Source organism: Balaenoptera acutorostrata, chromosome 2 (assembly GCF_949987535.1).
Source record: "Balaenoptera acutorostrata chromosome 2, mBalAcu1.1, whole genome shotgun sequence".
NCBI classification, from domain to species: domain Eukaryota; kingdom Metazoa; phylum Chordata; class Mammalia; order Artiodactyla; family Balaenopteridae; genus Balaenoptera; species Balaenoptera acutorostrata.
This window is the reverse complement of record NC_080065.1, coordinates 37,609,202-37,628,971: the sequence shown is the minus strand read 5'-3', so window position 1 is coordinate 37,628,971 and position 19,770 is coordinate 37,609,202. Positions and strand designations below refer to the sequence as shown.

At 38.9% G+C, this 19,770-nt stretch overlaps 1 protein-coding gene across 1 annotated transcript in view; it reads left to right on the top strand.

The window, feature by feature from the left end:
- Window positions 1–19,770, top strand: part of PLCXD3 (phosphatidylinositol specific phospholipase C X domain containing 3) — a 167,687-nt gene that overhangs the window by 54,510 nt on the left and 93,407 nt on the right. The gene's annotated exons all lie outside the window — the stretch shown is intronic.

Genomic DNA, 19,770 nt, shown 5'->3' with positions numbered 1-19,770 from the left:
CTCTATTTAAAGGTATACACTGGATTTTGTTACCTGGTGAAAAGAAGACAAAAGGAGAAGAGGATGACTCAGACCTTGGATGATTGAAAAGTTAGGAAAATTAAGGGAGAATGAGTTTGGTTTTAGACAAATTATGTATTTATTTTGTTATTCACTAACTTTTCCAGAAAGATTTAAGGCAGGCCACACACAGAACCCATATACCAGCCCTGAATGGTTTTACAATGTGAGACATGTTACAGATTTTATCTTGCTCTCTGATTCTAACCATTTTCTCAGTTACTTTTGGAAAATCTAATTGGTACCAATTCTCAAGGCATTTTTCAAAGGATTACTGTACTGACCAGTGGCCAGTTTGGGATGTGGGAAGTAAGAAGACTCCAGCCCAGTTGGTAAATGTGCCCCAGGCTTGGCCCCAGACCTCCTCTATTCAAGGGCAGGTGGTCTTTTCATCCTTCTTGGCTCATAGAAGTCAAAAGGGTTCCTGGCTTGGACCAGCTCTGCAGGCTCCAGGAGTGATGGGCGAAATGGGCTCCAGGTGCCAGCCAAGAGCACCTCGTCAGATGCATTGATTTCATGAAGCCTTTGATGTCTGTTTTGGTCCTGGAGATCCAGAGAAATATGATCTATAGAGTTGATGTTCCAACTCTTTATGGAATTTTAAGAACTGTTTATGAGGCTTTCAGTTACAGCTGCACCAGTGTCTGAGTGTCTGAGGGTAGTTTTTCTCTTTCCTCCTCCTTTCTGCCCCATCATTTCTGCATGTGAATGATCGGTTGTGTTCGTACTGTTATATTGCATGTCAACCAGCAACAGCCAGAATGTTTCTGAATCCATGTTTAATTTATTCACAGCACAGTGTTCAGCCAGATGATGATAGCAAGTTAACGGGCTTTGCCTTAATTAGATAACTGTTTGCCGCCCAGTTTTGAAGGTTTACGCTAGTTTTATTTGTCAGTCTTACCTAAGTGGGTAGAAGAAAAACTTGTAGCTTTATGCTGACGTATTGTCAGGTCCATTTGCAGAGAAAGACAGATGTTATGGCCTCCTCCTGCTGCTATGTTCTTTGGGCCATTTCGACTTTTCTCCTTCTCTATTCTTGGCAATTAAATACAACATTCCCTGGTGCTCACCCATGTGTTAGATGAAGAGGCTACTCAAGTCACATAATCAATGGAGTTGCATCTTCATTCTGATATACTGTTACCAAACAGGGTCTGCAAGTGTACTGGCTCTGTCTCTCTCTTTCCTCCTTGTCCTCTTTGTTTCCTTCTTTCCTCTCTCTTTTAATCCAGCAGGATTTAGGATCCTGGAAATAATATGACATGAAAACCTAAACCTCGCAAAGAAAGAGAAATTAACACGATGCTTTAGCTTTTCAAATACTTTGGCCTTGTCCTTTTTCTCTCAAATTCTTTTTCTCCATTCACTTCAATTACCACTGAATCTTTAACCCTGGCTAACAACCACCTCTTTCCCAGTCTGCCTTTCTGGTAACTGATTCATGCTTAGCAATGAGAAGAAAAGGGCAACAGGTCTATTAACACAACCAAATTGATTCATAATCAGTCATGAACGAGGAATTGGGTAAGAGTTTTACAAGCACTAAAGGTTAATAAAATCATTCTCCAGCCCATTTTCCAAACCAAACTTCATGAGGTTTTCTGACCTCCACCCCACACATACAACCATTGTATAAGACCTTTTGGCATGGGTGGCATGTAGGTGGAAGTTATTTATGAACATTAATAGCTTTTTCAACTACTGAGCAATTATTAGAGCACCCCTACATGTAGCTTCAGCTAGGTTCAGAATAAAGTAATTTTATAGTTAATTTAGCATTTATTTGGAAGACTGGCTTTCAAATTAAAAAGCTTGTTCAGTTGAAACTAGCATTTATTCATTCCATGGGGATTTTTACGCAGGCTCCATTTGCCAGTATGGAACACCCATGTGAAGTTCTTTTTCAGAATTGACTAGTTGAGTCAGATCACAGGCCAATCAATTTTAGAATGAACAGCCAGCTGGATAGAAGCCATACTTTCCATTACTGGTTAATTGCTTTGGTATGAATGTGATTGGCTAATCCAGCCTCTAAAGCCAAGGAGACCTTAAAATAGCTTGTAGGTGCTAATTCACTGGTAGGAAGGAACCAAACAATAGTACTGTCCTCCCTGCCATACACTATTCTCTGACTGTTCTGAAAAATAGTTTCACCTTCCTCCCTCTCCCCCAAAATATACTTTGTCTTGCATTTAACTTTTTGGAGAAATTATTTCATTGATCTTTTCCCCAGAGAAGACTCTGCTAATCAGTTTCAGAGAGGGATTCAAGGAAGTCTTACCTCATTGAATTGAAGCCTCATTTCTTAGTGAGAATTCGTGGCATCATTGCCATATTCCTATAGAAGGAGACTTGAAGACGTTAATAATTCTTCCCATCTGAATGACTTGCTTGCTGAAACTCTGTCATGCATTTGAGGTGTGATATTAGTTTTTCTTTGACTCACTGGGTAAAAGGTGGCATAATAAGGATGTCCCAATCAGCATAATTCCTAGGTTGGGAGCCATGATATGCCCTTCCTTAATGAGAGACCCTGAACGCTGGATATAAATGAATTGGTACTTGAAAATAGTCTGTCACCAGGAATTACTCCCCACGATGCAATAAACCAACCCTGTTATGAATTCAGTTGGCAGGAGCCTCAAAGTCACAAATCAAAATTGACCTTCCGCCTTGTCGACTATGCTCAACACATTAAAGAAACAGGTTTCTCTTCAGGGCCATGGGAGTCTCATCAGTGGAGAATTATTTCTGGAGCTACATCCAGGGAGAGCATATTACATATTTACACGTTGTTACAAGCTGTCTATGTGACAGAAGCTTATTGAACAAGCTCTTTCTCTTCTGTTCACTTCAAGAATATGAACCAATTTTTACTTCCCTCTCTCCCTTTTTAAAAAAATATAATATCCCAAAGTACTCTACTAATTTTATTCATTAATTAATGCCAAAATTAATTTCCATATTAATAGCAAACCCTTATATATGCTACCATGATCAAAAAGCCTACCAGGTGCTAATAAAATAACTTTGGCACACCTTTGCTATGAGTAACTTGCTTGTGTCTGTTTGCTTTGATGCATAGTTAGTGGGCTTCAGCCTATGATACCTATTTAAAATGAAACTGGACATTTGATTATTCACTTTTATTAATATCATTATCTGCAGCTATGAAATCGCTGCTTAAAATGTGTCCTCTTTTATTAATTCATGTATTGTTAACCTACCAGCATGTATTGCAGCTTAACTGATATTATAGGACCTGAGTTATTTGTTTAAGTAATTAGGACAGAACAAGAATTGGGCTTACATTTCAGCAGCAGGAATTTAGTTCAATTATAGACAAACAGGCTATTCTTGGCAAAGTTGACACTACTGCTCAGGTGGGAGATATTGGCTGATGCTCTCTGAGAAGCATTGAATGAGCTTCTCTAACTGAACCAAAATTGTGACTCTATCTGTTTCTCCTGGCACCTGAAGTGCTATCCTTAGGATTTCTTCCCTTTGACTCTAACTTTGCCATCCTCAGAGAGAATGGGTACAATATTGATATTGCTAAAAAACCTTGAGGAATCATGGGGGCTTGTAGGAAGAAACTCTAACCTGAGGGTGATACCCATGGGAAGACTTGAGGATATAACATTAAAATACCAAATCACCAAATAACTCTTATGTGAGAAATTCGGTCATCATCACTGTTCACTTCAAATTAAGGCCACTGATTATAGGGCAAAACTTAATTAAAGATACAAGCCTAGTGATGAGTAACAAAACCTGAGAAGAAAATATATCTACAGACTAATTTGTACTTCACTAATCTTCTCATTTAAAAGAATGACCACAGGCACAAGCTTTTAGATAGCCTCATCCACCAGAGGGCAGACAGCAGAAGCAAGAAGAACTACAATCCTGCAGCCTGTGGAACAAAAATCACATTCACAGAAAGATAGACAAGATGAAAAGGCAGAGGGCTATGTACCAGATGAAGGAACAAGATAAAACCCCAGAAAAACAACTAAATGAAGTGGAGATAGGAAACCTTCCAGAAAAAGAATTCAGAATAATGATAGTGAAGGTGATCCAGGAATTCGGAAAAAGAATGGAGGCAAAGATCGAGAAGATGCAAGAAATGTTTTACAAAGACCTAGAAGAATTAAAGAACAAACAAACAGAGATGAACAATACAATAACTGAAATGAAAAACACACTACAAGGAATCAATAGCAGAATAACTGAGTCAGAAGAACGGAGAAGTGAGCTGGAAGACAGAATGGTGGAATTCACTGCCGCAGAACAGAGTAAAGAAAAAAGAATGAAAAGAAATGAAGACAGCCTAGGGGACCTCTGGGACAACATTAAATGCACCAACATTCGCATTATAGAGGTCCCAGAAGGAGAAGAGAGAGAGATAGGACCCGAGAAAATATTTGAAGAGATTAGAGTCAAAAAGTTCCCTAACATAGGAAAGGAAATAGCCACCCAAGTCCAGGAAGCGCAGAGAGTCCCAGGCAGGATAAACCCAAGGAGAAACATGCCAAGACACATAGTAATCAAATTGGCAAAAATTAAAGACAAAGAAAAATTATTGAAAGCAACAAGGGAAAAATGACAAATAACATACAAGGGAACTCCCATAAGGTTAACAGCTGATTTCTCAGCAGAAACTTTACAAGCCAGAAGGGAGTGACATGAGATATTTAAAGTGATGAAAGGGAAGAACCTACAATCAAGATTACTCTAGCCAGCAAGGATCTCATTCAGATTCGACAGAGAAATCAAAAGCTTTACAGACAAGCAAAAGCTAACAGAATTCAGCACCACAAAACCAGCTATAGAACAAATGCTAAAGGAACTTCTCTAAGTGGGAAACACAAGAGAAGAGAGGGACCTACAAAAACAAACCCATAACAATTAAGAAAATGGTAATAGGAACATACATATCGATAATTACCTTAAACGTGAGTGGATTAAATGCTCCAACCAAAAGACACAGGCTGGCTAAATGGATACAAAAACAAGACCCATATATATGCTGTCTACAAGAGACCCACTTCAGACCTAGGGACACATACAGACTGAAAGTGAGAGGATGGAAAAAGATATTCCATGCAAATGGAAATCAAAAGAAACCTGGAGTAGCAATACTCATATCAGATAAAATAGGCTTTAAAATAAAGAATGTTACAAGAGACAAGGAAGGACACTACATAATGATCAAGGGACCAATCCAAGAAGAAGATATAACAATTATGAATATATATGCACCCAACATAGGAGCACCTCAATACATAAGGAAACTGCTAACAGCTATAAAAGAGGAAATCAACAGTAACACAGTAGTAGCAGGGGATTTTAACAGCTCACTGACACCAATGGATAGATCATCCAAACAGAAAATTAATAAGGAAACACAAGTTTTAAATGACACAACAGACCAGCTAGATTTAACTGATATTTATAGGACATTCCATCCAAAAACAGCAGATTACACTTTCTTCTCAAGTGCACACAGAACATTCTCCAGGATAGATCACATCTTGGGTCACAAATCAAGCCTCAGTAAATTTAAGAAAATTGAAATCATATCAAGCATCTTTTCTGACCACAATGCTATGAGATTAGAAACGAATTACAGGGGAAAAAAAGTAAAAAACACAAACACATGGAGGCTAAACAATACATTACTAAATAACCAAGAGATCACTGAAGAAATCAAAGAGGAAATCGAAAAATACCTAGAGACAAATGACAACGAAAACACGACAATCCAAAACCTATGGGATGCAGCAAAAGCAGTTCTAAGAGGGAAGTTTATAGCAATGCAAGCCTATCTCAAGAAACAAGAAAAATCTCAAATAAACAATCTAACTTTACACCTAAAGGAACTAGAGAAAGAAGAACAAACAAAACACCAAAGTTAGTAGAAGGAAAGAAATCATAAAGACCAGAGCAGAAATAAATGAAATAGAAACAAAGAAAACAATAGCAAAGATCAATAAAACTAAAAGCTGGTTCTTTGAGAAGATAAACAAAATTGAGAAATAATTAGCCAGGCTCATCAAGAAAAAGAGGGAGAGGACTCAGGTCAATAAAATTAGAAATGAAAAAGGAGAAGTTACAACAGACACCCCAGAAATACAAAGCATCCTAAGAGACTACTACAAGCAACTCTATGCTAATAAGTGGACAACCTGGAAGAAATGGACAAATTCTTTGAAAGGTATAACCTTCCAAAACTGAAGCAGGAAGAAATAGAAAATATGAACAGAACAATCACAAACACTGAAAGTGAGACTGTGATTAAAAATCTTCCAACAACCAAAAGGCCAGGACCAGATGGCTTCACAGGTGAATTCTATCAAACATTTAGAAAAGAGATAACACCCATCCTTCTCAAACTCTTCCAAAAAATTGCAGAGGAAGGAACACTCCCAAACTCATTCTATGAGGCCACCATCACCCTGATACCAAAACCAGACAAACGTACTACAAGAAAAGAAAATTACAGACCAATATCACTGATGAATATAGATGCAAAAATCCTCAACAAAATACTAGCAAACAGAATCCAACAACACGTTAAAAGGATCATACACCATGATCAAGTGGGATTTATCCCAGGGATGCAAGGATTTTTCAATATATGCAAATCAATCAATGTGATACACCATATTAACAAATTGAAGAATAAAAACCGTATGATCATCTCAATAGATGCAGAAAAAGCTTTCGACAAAATTCAACACCAATTTATGATAAAAACTCTCCAGAAAGTGGGCATAGTGGGAACCTACCTCAACATAATAAAGGCCATTTATGACAAACCCTCAGCAAACATCATTCTCAATGGTGAAAAACTGAAAGCATTTCCTCTAAGATCAGGAACAAGACAAGGATGTCCACTCTCGCCACTATTACTCAACATAGTTTTGGAAGTCCTAGCCACGGCAATCAGAAAAGAAAAAGAAATAAAAGGAATACAAATTGGAAAAGAAGAAGTAAAACTGTCACTGTTTGCAGATGACATGATACTATACATAGAGAATCCTAAAGATGCCACCAGATAATTACTAGAGCTAATCAATGAATTTGGTAAAGTTGCAGGATACAAAATTAATGCACAGAAATCTCTTGCATTCCTATGCACTAATGAAAAATCGGAAAGAGAAATTAAGGAAACACTCCCATTTACCATTGCAACAAAAAGAATAAAATACCTAGGAATAAACCTACTTAGTGAGACAAAAAACCTGTATGCAGAAAACTATAAGACACTGATGAAAGAAATTAAAGATGCTACAAACAGATGGAGAGGTATACCATGTTCTTGGATTGGAAGAATCAATATAGTGAACATGAATATACTACCCAAAGCAATCTACAGATTCAATGCAATCCTTATCAAATTACCAATGGCAATTTTTACAAAATTAGAACAAAAAATCTTAAAATTTGTATGGAGACACAGAAGACCCCAAATAGCCAAAGCAGTCTTCAGGGAAAAAAACGGAGCTGGAGGAATCCAACTCCCAGACTTCAGACTATACTACAAAGCTACAGTAATCAAGGCAATATGGTACTGACACAAAAACAGAAATATAGATCAGTGAAACAGGGTAGAAAGCCCAGAGATAAACCCACAAACCTATGGTCAACTAATGTATGACAAAGGAAGCAAGGATATACAGTGGAGAAAAGACAGTCTCTTCAATAAGTGGTGCTGGGAAAACTGTACAGCTACATGTAAAAGAATGAAATTAGAACACTCCCTAACACCATACACAAAAATAAACTTAAAAATGGATTAGAGGCCTAAATGTAAAACCGGACAGTGTAAAACTCTTAGAGGAAAACATAGGAAGAACACTCTTTGACATAAATCACAGCAAGATCTTTTTTGATCCACCTCCTAGAGTAATAGAAATAAAAACAAAAATAATCAAATGGAACCTAATGAAACCTAAAAACTTTTGCACAGCAAAGGAAACCATAGACAAGACAAAAAGACAACCCTCAGAATGGGAGAAAATATTTGCAAACGAATCAACAGGCAAAGGATTAATCTCCAAAATATATAAACAGCTCATGAAGCTCAATATTAAAAAAAAACAACAACCCAATCAAAAAATGGGAAGAAGACCTACATAGACATTTCTCCAAAGAAGACATACATATGGCCAAGAAGCACATGAAAAGCTGCTCAACATCACTAATTATTAGAGAAATGCAAATTAAAACTACAATGAGGTATCACCTCACACCAGTTAGAATGCGCATCATTAGAAAATCTAGAAACAACAAATGCTGGAGAGGGTGTGGAGCAAAGGGAACCCTCTTGCACTCTTGGTGGGAATACAAATTGATAAAGCCACTATGGAGAACTGCATGGAGGTTCCTTAAAAAACTAAAAACAGAATTACCATATGACCCAGCAATCCCACTACTGGGCATATACCCAGAGAAAACCATAATTCAAAAAGACACATGCACCCCAATGTTCATTGCAGCACTATTTACAATAGCCAGGTCATGGAAGCAACCTAAGTGTCCATCGACAGACGAATGGATAGGGAAGATGTGGTACATATATACAATGGAATATTACTCAGCCAAAAAAAATGACTGAAGTTGGGTCTTTTGTAGAGACATGGATGGATCTAGAGACTGTCATACAGAGTGAAGTAAGTCAGAAAGAGAAAAACAAATATCGTATATTAACGCATATATGTGGAACCTAGAAAAATGGTACAGATGAACTGGTTTGCAGGGCAGAAATAGAGACACAGATAGAGAACAAACGTATAGACACCAAGGGGGGTAAGTGGCGGGGGGTGGTGATGGTGAGATGAATTGGGAGCTTGGGATTGACATGTATACACTGATGTGTATAAAATTTATGACTAATAAGAACCTGCTGTATGAAAAAAAAAATGACCACAATAATTTAACTAGAAAAATAGCAGACTACAACTTCTTACCAAAAAAATAGCTCTGTATCAAGACAGAAGAAGGTTAAAAAAAAAAAAAACCCAATAGCTGAGGAATAGTATACATGCATTCTCAGATGAATTTCTTATTTTTTAGCAACTCATAGGTTGTCCTTATACTTATACCTAAGTCTGGTCTGTCTGTACTTCACCCAGCCTGCCCTGAAATGCTTGTCAAAAATGGTAATCATTTTGTTTTAACAACGCATCCCAAGTTTCCTAAAGGGGAGACTCAGTTCAGATTTCTTCCCTTAGACTGTTACCCTTCTCGGCATTCTTACCAACGATCAGCCCGTTTCTTCCATGCTCTAGGCTGTGCCTCTCATCATCATCATCATCATCGTAATGACAATATATTGAATGTTTACTAAACCCTAGGTCCTGTAATGACTAATTTTATCTATCTACTTATCTATGTATCATCTCTCTACTGGACAAATATTAATGTGTGGGGATCCCTGGATCTACTCCTTCTCTTCCTCCTCACAATAAGGAGAATTTTGAATTTGCTGTCTTCATTTTTGTGACTTGTGTGGGTTGGAGTGAAGGGTGGAAGGGAAGGACTAAAACAAACCATGACAAGTTGACTGAGTCACATTAGAAGATACAGATAGAGAAGGTGAGAGGAAGGACAAGGAAGACAAGAGTCATCCAATCATGTTTGATCTGAGGTGTTTGTGTAAGGGAAGGTGGATTAGGAGCAGCTCATGAGGTGGGGAAAGCAGACTGTGAAATTTCTCCTGTGTAGTGAGTGCAACTCTCCTTTGGCATTGTTCTGCCACTGCAACACAATTTATTTGAGCTTGCTTAGTTTAATTATTTTTGAATGTTGGAAAAGTGTCACTGCTCAATGTGACTCTGCTCAGGCAAACCATAAAATATCTCCATGATATATTATGTGTGGTTTAACACATTCGTGGTCTCATTTAATCCTCACAGTGGTGACTTTTATTTTTCTTCCACTCATAAATAAGAAAACTGTGGTTTAGAAACAAGGTGATTTGGGCAAGATGGCAGTGGCCTAATCCTCATATATATTTACCATTATTTTAAGGTGTGTCATGACATGTAAAGGGTTGGGATGCACCAACATACCAGAACATATTAAAGAAGCTCTTTGGCACTGGAAACTTTCCAGTGAACTTGGAAGAGTGTAGAATATTGTCAGCTAAGTCATACAGCATGCCTACTTTGTACACTCACTTACCTGTCAGTTAACACCTGTCTTGAGTTTTTTATTCATTATTACATATGGATTTAGAAAAGAAATTCATTATTATCCTGGAATATGAAAAGTTTGCTCTTTTTAATAGTAATTATTTTCTTTCCATAGGATGGAATGATTTCTTTCCATGGGATGATTAAAATTTCAATATGATCATATAATAAGACTCTGGAATCCTTTGCTGATCTACATACTGTTCTTTAATGGACAGCAACACTTGAGTCGACTTAGGGGAGAATCTAAAATGGTCTGTTACTCAAAATCTAAATTTTGCTTTCCAAACATAGTAATACTTTTAAAAAGAATGATTTAAATCCAGACACGGAGGCTTCCACAAAAATTAGCCTTCATATAGATTTAAACATTTTTTCTCAGTGTTCAGAGGCGATCAAAGCAAGCATCTGTGACCTATGTGTGTAGACACTCTAGATATTTGCATTTATAGCATGGACCATGTTATTATTTTCATCTATAGGCAGGGAACTTGAAATATAAGGAGGTGAGATGATCCCTTCATGTTCATTGAACAAATTGAGATTATCCCTAAGACTTGGCCTGGACTTCTCCTGCAGGTGATATGAAAGACACCCAGGGAGACAAAAGAATCAAGAAACTACCTTAAAAGTGCATGATGAGGTCCAGAATATGTAAATCTACCTAAAGAAGTGGTGGTGCATGTGGACAAATGGGATGCTCTGGAGAAATCTCTTGGGTCCACCTTACACTCCTCCCTGGAGAGAGGTTTCTCCATGAGGATGCTTAAAGGAGCTATCGCAGGTGAGGAACTTCTATTGGCCATAAAATGAGAAACTGACTTCTCATGAGAATGAGAAGGGTGAAAATCAGAGCAATACTTATGGGTTCGGATGCATTTGTACTCTTCCCTGTGAGAAATAATGATCTTGCAAATGGTGGCAGAAGGGCTGCCTTGTCTCTGCTAGAGTTGCAGCACATTTAGTGAGTAATGACACTGACATGGCATAAGTGAGTTTTCTAATCCAGTTCTCTTCTGTGTCTTGGCTAGTGCTGTTCCTTTTTGCCAGGTATCCACTCCCCTTTCACTGTACTTCTCTTTAAGACTGTATTTTTGGGGTCTGTCATCTTTTCAGGTACCCAAATCCCAGCTTGAACTATTTTAAGCAAAAATTAAATAAATGAATGAATGAATGAGTAGACAAATGGACAGAATTTAGTGGCATGATATTTGGGTAGTTCACAAAATTAAAGTAAGGGCTGCAGTAATCAGACAGCTCTGATTCTCTGGACCTGGAATACCATCAGAACTGTCTCCGTTTTTTTTGTCTGCATCTCCCTATACACTGGCTTTCAGGGTCACCCCTAGGCATCCTGTTCTGACAGCCCAGTCTCCCGACCTCCTCAGCCAATATCCTGTGAAAGATATACCACACTGGGCAGAAGGAATATAAAATCAGGGTTTGGGCATGGGGCCTTGCGATGACCATATAGGCAAAAATCCCAGAGTTCCTCAGAGCATCTGGTCAACCCTATGTGCAGGAATAGTGGGACTGAGAGCACGCCAAAGGGAAGAAACAGGGACTAGGGACACAGAGGTCCTCATCTAGGCTCAGAGCCCACACAGATGTCACTGCCAAACCCAGCTTGTCCCAGACACCAGAGGGGACTTTAACATATTCAAGGAAGGCCCTTCAAAGTGTAGGGCCCTGCTCTCTCAGGACTAGTGATTTCTTCTTAAACCAGTTTCTTCTGTGAGTTTGGACCCATAGTTTGTATGTCCATCTCTTTCCAGTCTCCCTAAAAGGGGAGAATGCCTCTTCCTCAGCTTCAGTTCTAAAGATTCTAGGGAACATTCTGCCTGCCTTATATTAGGGCACATGTCAACTTCCTGGAATAATCAAAGTGCCCCATGGATGAGTTACTCTTTGGCCTAATGTGGGCCCTTTTATTCACCTGTGAGGTGGTGGGGGAGAGGAGTGCCATGATTATCATGAAGTATGAGCAAGAGTTCCCAAAGTGAAGAGAGTGTTTTACCAGAAAGAGTCTGAATCAGAATCATAAACATAACAGCTAAATTCTAGAGAGCACTTATTATATGCCACACACTCTACTGTGTAGTTACATATATATCAACTAATAGACTCATTGCAATAACTCTATAAAGTAGATATTATTTCCTATACTTTATGGATTATAAAACTGAGGCATGAGAGATTATATAATATGCTCAAGGACACAGAGTTAACAACAGTGGAAAGAGGACCTGAACCCAGGTGGTCTGGTTCCTGAATCCATAGACTTAATCACTATCCTCTACTACTCTATAAATGGCCATCATATAAACCAAGCCCACATACCACCTGTCTATGAATCCTTCCCCTTCTACACCTGCTGTAGACTTCTTTCCACTTTTTAAAATTCACAGTCACTTCTATCCAATTTAACACAGTTGCTATTGTTTTCACTTTTTATTCTGCCTGCCCAACTAGCCTAAGAAAATGTTTAAAGAGAGACAATGTTTTATGGTTCTTCTGTGTCTCTGGAGAATCTAGTACTTGATAAGGGACCAATATACAAGTCAATGGAAACTTGAGATATTGAAGGTTTTAGATATTAGGTTTAAATATATGAGATACTGTCAATTTAGAAGTGAGTTTCTACAATGTGGTATCACCTCACACCGGTCAGAATGGCCATCATCAAAAAATCTACAAACCGTAAATGCTGGAGAGGATGTGGAGAAAAGGAAACCCTCTTGCACTGTTGGTGGGAATGTAAATTGATACAGCCACTATGGAGAACAGCATGGAGGTTCCTTAAAAAACTAAAAATAGAACTATCCTACGACCCAGCAATCCCACTACTGGGCATATACCCTGCAAAAACCATAATTCAAAAAGAGCCATGTACCAAAATGTTCATTGCAGCTCAATTTATAATAGCCAGGACATGGAAGCATCCATCATCAGATGAATGAATAAAGAAGATGTGGCACATATATACAATGGAATATTACTCAGCCATAAAAAGAAATGAAATTGAGTTATTTGTAATGAGGTGGATGGGCCTAGAGTCTGTCATACAGAGCGAAGTAAGTCAGAAAGAGGAAAACAAATACCGTATGCTATCACATATATGTGGAATCTAAAAAAAGAAAGAAAAAAAATGGTCAGAAGAACATAGGGGCAAGATGGGAATAAAGATGCAGACCTACTAGAGAATGGACTTGAGGATATTGGGGAGGGGGAAGGGTAAGCTGGGACAAAGTGAGAGAGTGGCATGGACATATATATACACTACCAAACGTAAAATAGATAGCTAGTGGGAAGCAGCCGCATAGCACAGGGAAATCAGCTCGGTGCTTTGTGACCACCTAGAGGGGTGGGATAGGGAGGGTGGGAAGGAGGGAGATGCAAGAAGGAAGAGATATGGTAACATATGTATATGTATAACTGATTCACTTTGTTCTAAAGCAGAAACTAACACACCATTGTAAAGCAATTATACTCCAATAAAGATGTTAAAAAAATGTTAAAAAAAAAAGTGAGCTTCATTGTATATAACAGAATACAAATAATAGTAGCTTAAATAAGATGATTTTTTTTCCCTCTCACCTGAAGGAATTTTGGAAGACGTTAGTCCAGGGCTGAAATGGTAGTTTTATGATATATTCATCATAAAGATGAAGGCACTTATCTTTGTGCTCTGACATCCTTAGTTCTCAGCATCCACCCTTAAGGTCATCTCAGTCAGATACTATATCTGCATTACAGTCAGCAGAGAAGAGGAAGTGCTCTCCTCAATGGGAAACCTTCTTTTAAGGAGAATTCCTGGAGTTCTCAAATAATACCTTAGCTTACATTTCATTGGATGGAACTTTTCATACAGCTACTCCTAGCTGCAAGGGTGGCTGGGGAATGTAGTCCTTTATTTAGCACATCAATGTACCCACCTAAAAATCAAGGTTTTAGTAGTAAGTTGGAAGGGAAGATGACATGTTAGATAGGCAGCTAGTAAGTTTTGCCACATAAAGAATGGAAATAATCTATTAGTTTCTTCTCACTACCTTTAATTTTTCATGGACAAATTTTCCATTCATTATCCATGCGAGAAATTAAAATGTGCTCTGGGTGGCTCCTGGGAGGTGCAGGACACCTGGAGAACAGCCTGGTCTCCTTTTTACGAAAATAGTATATCAAGACACATCCTTGAGCACCATTGTAAATCACCAATGATGCTGTTATCCTTTGCTTAGATTGTTAAAAATGGGGGCTCTCCTGCATCAAAACAAACAAAAAGCCTTGAAATTTACCTGGATAAATGTACTTTTATGGGTACAGAAATAAACACATATAAAGCTTTGCTTTCCTTGGCTCTTTTCCAAGGAGAAAAACATTTGACTGATCACTTAGATTTTTTTTATGCTCTGATTTTAGTTGATATAAATAGTTTGTAAAGGTGCTTTTCTAACCATAGTCTCAATACTAAATAAGTTCCGAAGGACACTGCCCAGATTGAAACCTTGGACGTTTCTAATGGAGAGACTTTCACATGTGTTAGCATGCTGCTCTTATTGCCTTGTGCATTAATTAAGGTAAAATGATTAAGTTGCTGAAATAAGAGGCCCAGGGTTAGGGGTTTCTTTCCAAACAAATGAGAATGAAATTTCACACATTACTTTCCTCACATTCCAGTGATAAGCCTTACACATGACTACAAGAGAAACTGGGAAATACCCTATAGCCTTGTGTCCAGGAAGAAGGAAAAATTGGATTTGGATGACCAGCTAGCAGCATTTATCACACATTAATGGACAATAGTTAGTCTCCCTTCTATCACGCTCTGTACCTCATAATCTAGTCTTCACTAATGCCAAAGAAGTCTTTTTAAAAAGTAAATTATATCATACTACTCTTCTGATCCAATCTCCCCAATGGCTGCCCCTAACACTTGAATAAGTCCCAAGTTTTTGCCAGTATCTACCAGACATGACATTATCTGGCCAATGACTCTTGTTGACACCACCCCCTCCATTTTTGCATCAGTTGGGTTCAGCCACAGTGGCTCCTCTCTATTTATTGACCTCACCGAGCTCGTTCCTACTCTCAAGTGTGTGAATGTGCTGTGTCCTGGATCTGGAAGGAGCACCGTGATATGTTCACATTTCTGCTTCCTTTTCATCAGCCCACTTTCTCCTCAAACGTCACCTCTGCAAGCAGGCTTTCCCCAACCACTTCCCATTGCCACCAGTTACTATCACAAGGCTGTCATTATGGTCTCCTTTAATAAATAGTTTCTGGAATATCCTTTCTTTATGCATTTACTTATTTACAGCGGTGGTTTATTCGCTAAGTGTTTATCACCACTTAATAGAATGAAGGTTTATTGTGGCCAGAGCCTCCATCAGACTGGCTCATAATTCTTTCCAGTGGGCCCAATGTCTCAATATTTTATATTTCCATGAATTTTTTGTACGTTGTCACTGTGTTTAGATTACAAGCTCCACAAAGACGGGGTGATGTCTTCTAATTTAATTGTATCTTTACATTCCCACTACGGTGAGTCTATTAAATGAAAGATAAAAGGGAAAAAATACAGAAAGTTTCTAAGGACAAAATCAGAAGGTCAGATTTTTACACCACTCCCCTTTCTAACCTCATGAGATTCTATGACAAGACTTTTCCATATGCTGCTTAAGTAAAAGAGCTTCCAGGAAGAATTAAGGTGACCCTTTAAGCTCATACTTTTTCCTTAACTATACTAAATACCCCTAAGTACAGAATCCATGAAATCAAATAACAGAACTTTAGTTGAATTCTATAAATAAATTATTTTGGATTTTAATACACTAAGTTTGGTTTTAAAAAATCTATTCTCAGGTAGGTTTCTATCTTTTGTCCAACACAGCCCACAGAAATGTGAAGTAGCTGTCTGTTTTCTGCAAGCTCTGATTTGGCCCTCTGTACCCTCTTACTGTGCACCTGCTAAGAAAGTGCTTAGTAAGGGGCTGTAGTATTGAATTGAAAGATTTCATGGCTGCGTGTTATGCTAGGTAGTATTGGACGGTACAACCTTCTACTTTTGGGATTTCTTAGTAGAATGCTTGCTGATGCTGTTACAAGGAGATGCCTAATAACTTTTCAAATAATTCAACAAGAGTAATAGCTAACATTTATTGAACATGTTAAGTAGAAAACTCTGTACTTGTGGGTGTAATTTAACTATTTAACCAAAGCCTCTGGCTGGAGCTGAGTCAACCAAGGCTTAGAGACATTAAGTAACTTACAAATGGTATACAGCTGGTAAGAGACAAAGCCAGGATTTGAACCCAATTTAGTAATATAACAGGTCCCATTCTCTGAAACAACACATTACCCAGTGTTTTGAAACATATTCTGCAGCAGAACCATTATGTTTACCAAAGAACAGCTATTAATTTTCCTCGGAATTAGAGTTTTGGGAAGTGCTTTGTGATCTAACGTGCCCTCATCTCCCCCAACCCCTCACCCCCACCCCAACCAACTCCCCTGTCTCATTTACATATGAGGAAATTCAGATTCAGAGAGGCCAGGTGACTCTTCTAAGATTTCTCAGGCAAGAGCTGAGATGTTAAGTTTTCAACATCTTTACCATCTAGCCCAGTGCACTTTCCACAACATTCCTCTCTGTCAGATGATAAAGCTAGACGGTAATCTTGGGTTTCAAAGGCAGGCTGACATTTTTTTTGCACACTCTGGCTTCTCAAAGGACGTTTATCAGAAGGTGACTTACAATAGCCCAAACTTGGAAAATAATATCCATCACCACGGGGCTAATTATATAAGTCGTGGTGCAACCATATAGTGGCATCTACCATTTTTATAAAAATGATGACAAAGTCGTATACTTGTTGAATTGGAGAAATGTCCAGGGAATATCAAAAAGTGATAAAGGCAGCTTACAAAGTAATATTCTCAGTACGGCATCATTTAAAACCGTATGTGCCCTTGTGCGTGTGGATGCATGTCTGCATGTAAAGAAAAATATCTAAAATCCTATATGCCAAAATACTAATAGACAATTATTTGAATAGAGGCATTATATATAAATTCTGTTTTCTTCACATACAGTACTTTTTTATACTGCTGGAAATGTTTGGCAAGGTGTGTGTACTACCATTGAAATAAAGAGGAAAAAGCTATGAAGCTGTTTTCATGTTTCAATGTTAGAAAAACACAACATTAGACCCCTTTTCCCCCTGTTTACCAATTCTAATCCTACCTACTTTCTCCGAGTCCTCCAAAATACCTGTAACACCAGCTATAGGCACAACCCTAAGGGGTCTCTAGGGACAGCTACTCCTGCCCACACTCTTACCAGCCTCACTTTCACCCAGGTCCTTGATAATCACTTTCCTACTTTTCAACACGATGCCACGTCTTCTCTTTTCACCATATTACCTCCATCCACCAAAATTCTATCCATCTTTCAAGGCCTATTCCAAGATTCATCCTGGATAACTCAGGCTCTTGATGCCTTTGAAATCATCCTATCGGTTGTGTTCTTATTCTGCTTTTACAAGACTTACTATCATGGAACTGGACACAGGACCTCTGTGCTCACTGTACCCTGCATAAAGGCATGCGACTATGGGACTGAAAGCAGAATAAAATCCAGGCTGCAATCTGGTCGCCAAGCTGGGCTCCCTGACCTCCTTAACTAGGTCACGTCCTTCTGTTATTAGTCATTCTCCCAGTTGCATATGGATAATGTACCACCGGATAATCATCCATTATCCATACCCATCTCTTCATAACCCAATGAGGAGAGGGTCCGGATCTGCTTTTGCTTACCATTGTATCCCCAGCCCCTATACAGTGTCTGGCACACAGAAGGTACTCAATAAATATTCATCGGATGAATTAATAAATGAACGAAAGGTCAAGTGACTTGGCCAAAATCACACACAGAAATCAAACCGGGTGTGCTTTGTACTATAGCAATGTGGGTAGCAGCCACCAGGGCAAATGGAGGTAAGCAAAGTCACGTGGAAGAACCATAGGGTTCACCGTTTTGGGCAAGCAGCCCTGGGATTTTTCTGCAGTGGCTGTGAGAGCATCTCCTGCTGTTTTCCTGTGCAGAAGGAGAGGAGTGAATGGTTCAGGCGCTGCTGCTGAATGTGTTTGCCATGCGTGCGTACATCACCCGTGCTGAAACGCTGCATCCCATTGGCTCCAATCAGATCATATCACATCGCAGCTACTCAAGTGATGCATTCATTTTCCCTTTCCACCTCCAGGCTTTTGATGGAAGGAGATTAGAGGAGGGGGAAAAATCATATCACCTCAATGGAGAGGAGTCATTTTATGTTTTTGTTGCTGTGCATTAAGAATTGATTCACGAAGTTTTAACTTAATATTGCAACAATTTTCTCTCCCTACTGTGACGGTGCTGATTACAACGCAGGGCTGTGTTCACACCACTTTAATCATTCCTAGGATGAGCATTTTATTTGCTAATTTTTACTGTCATCTTTTCGTGTCAGTAATAGAAAAAACACTTTGGCACCAAGAGCTCAGGTCTTGTTTCTCCTGTGCCTGAGCAAACATGGAAAAATCTATAAAACTGCTCTCAGAGGTCACTGAGCAATTAATCTAGCCACCTCCATCTTGAGACTGAGGAAAGGTGTTTTGGCAATGATTGAGTGGGATTTTTTTACAATAGGGAGGTTTGGGGAAGCAAACCTCAGGCCATTTTTCTGACTTTCTCTTTAGCATCGCTTAGGTACACAATAGGTGGGAAAGGGGGCCAAAAGGAAAGAGATAAGTATCACTTAGCAAACACCGGGCATATTCCAGGTTATGAGCATTAGGGATTTACTATCATATAATCTTCAAACAGGGCAATGAGATTGGTTTGATTATTTTCACTTAGGGTGTGGATTCTGAGGCTCAGAGAAGCAAAGATTTATCCAAGGTTACCTGGTTGGTACGTAGCAGAGTCCAAATTCTCACCCCAGTCTGACTCCAGCAGAGGAGAGCGGCCACAGAGGCAGAGAGCAGGCTGGTGTTGTGCAGGTTACCTCCGAGTTCCTCTTTCATAAAATGGTGAGAGCGCTGCTCTCCGGCTGATTGAATAGAGCAGGCTGCGTTCTGCAAGGGTGATTGCACAGAGCTTCAGAAGTGCAATATTCTGACCTGAGCGTCAGCACTAGCTTGCTGCTCCAGGACCTTGAAAATAAGGTCAAGTTCCATGTGACATCAGAAAATGGTTCTGGCCCAAAAGAAAACTACGGAGTGAGATGTGGACAGAGTAGACAGCCCTTTTTGTCCTTTTATGGGAAAAGATACAGCAGTCAATTCAACCTATAAGCAGGTCACTTCAACAAAAATGTCAAGAGTGCCACTGGAGCACGGCTATTTATTTAAGACACAACAACTGGTTGATTACATTTTTTTCTTTTCATCGGTGAGTTGAGTTATTATATGAAAATAAGCAGCATCTTCTTGCTCCCATTTATTTGCTCAACAAACACCCTTC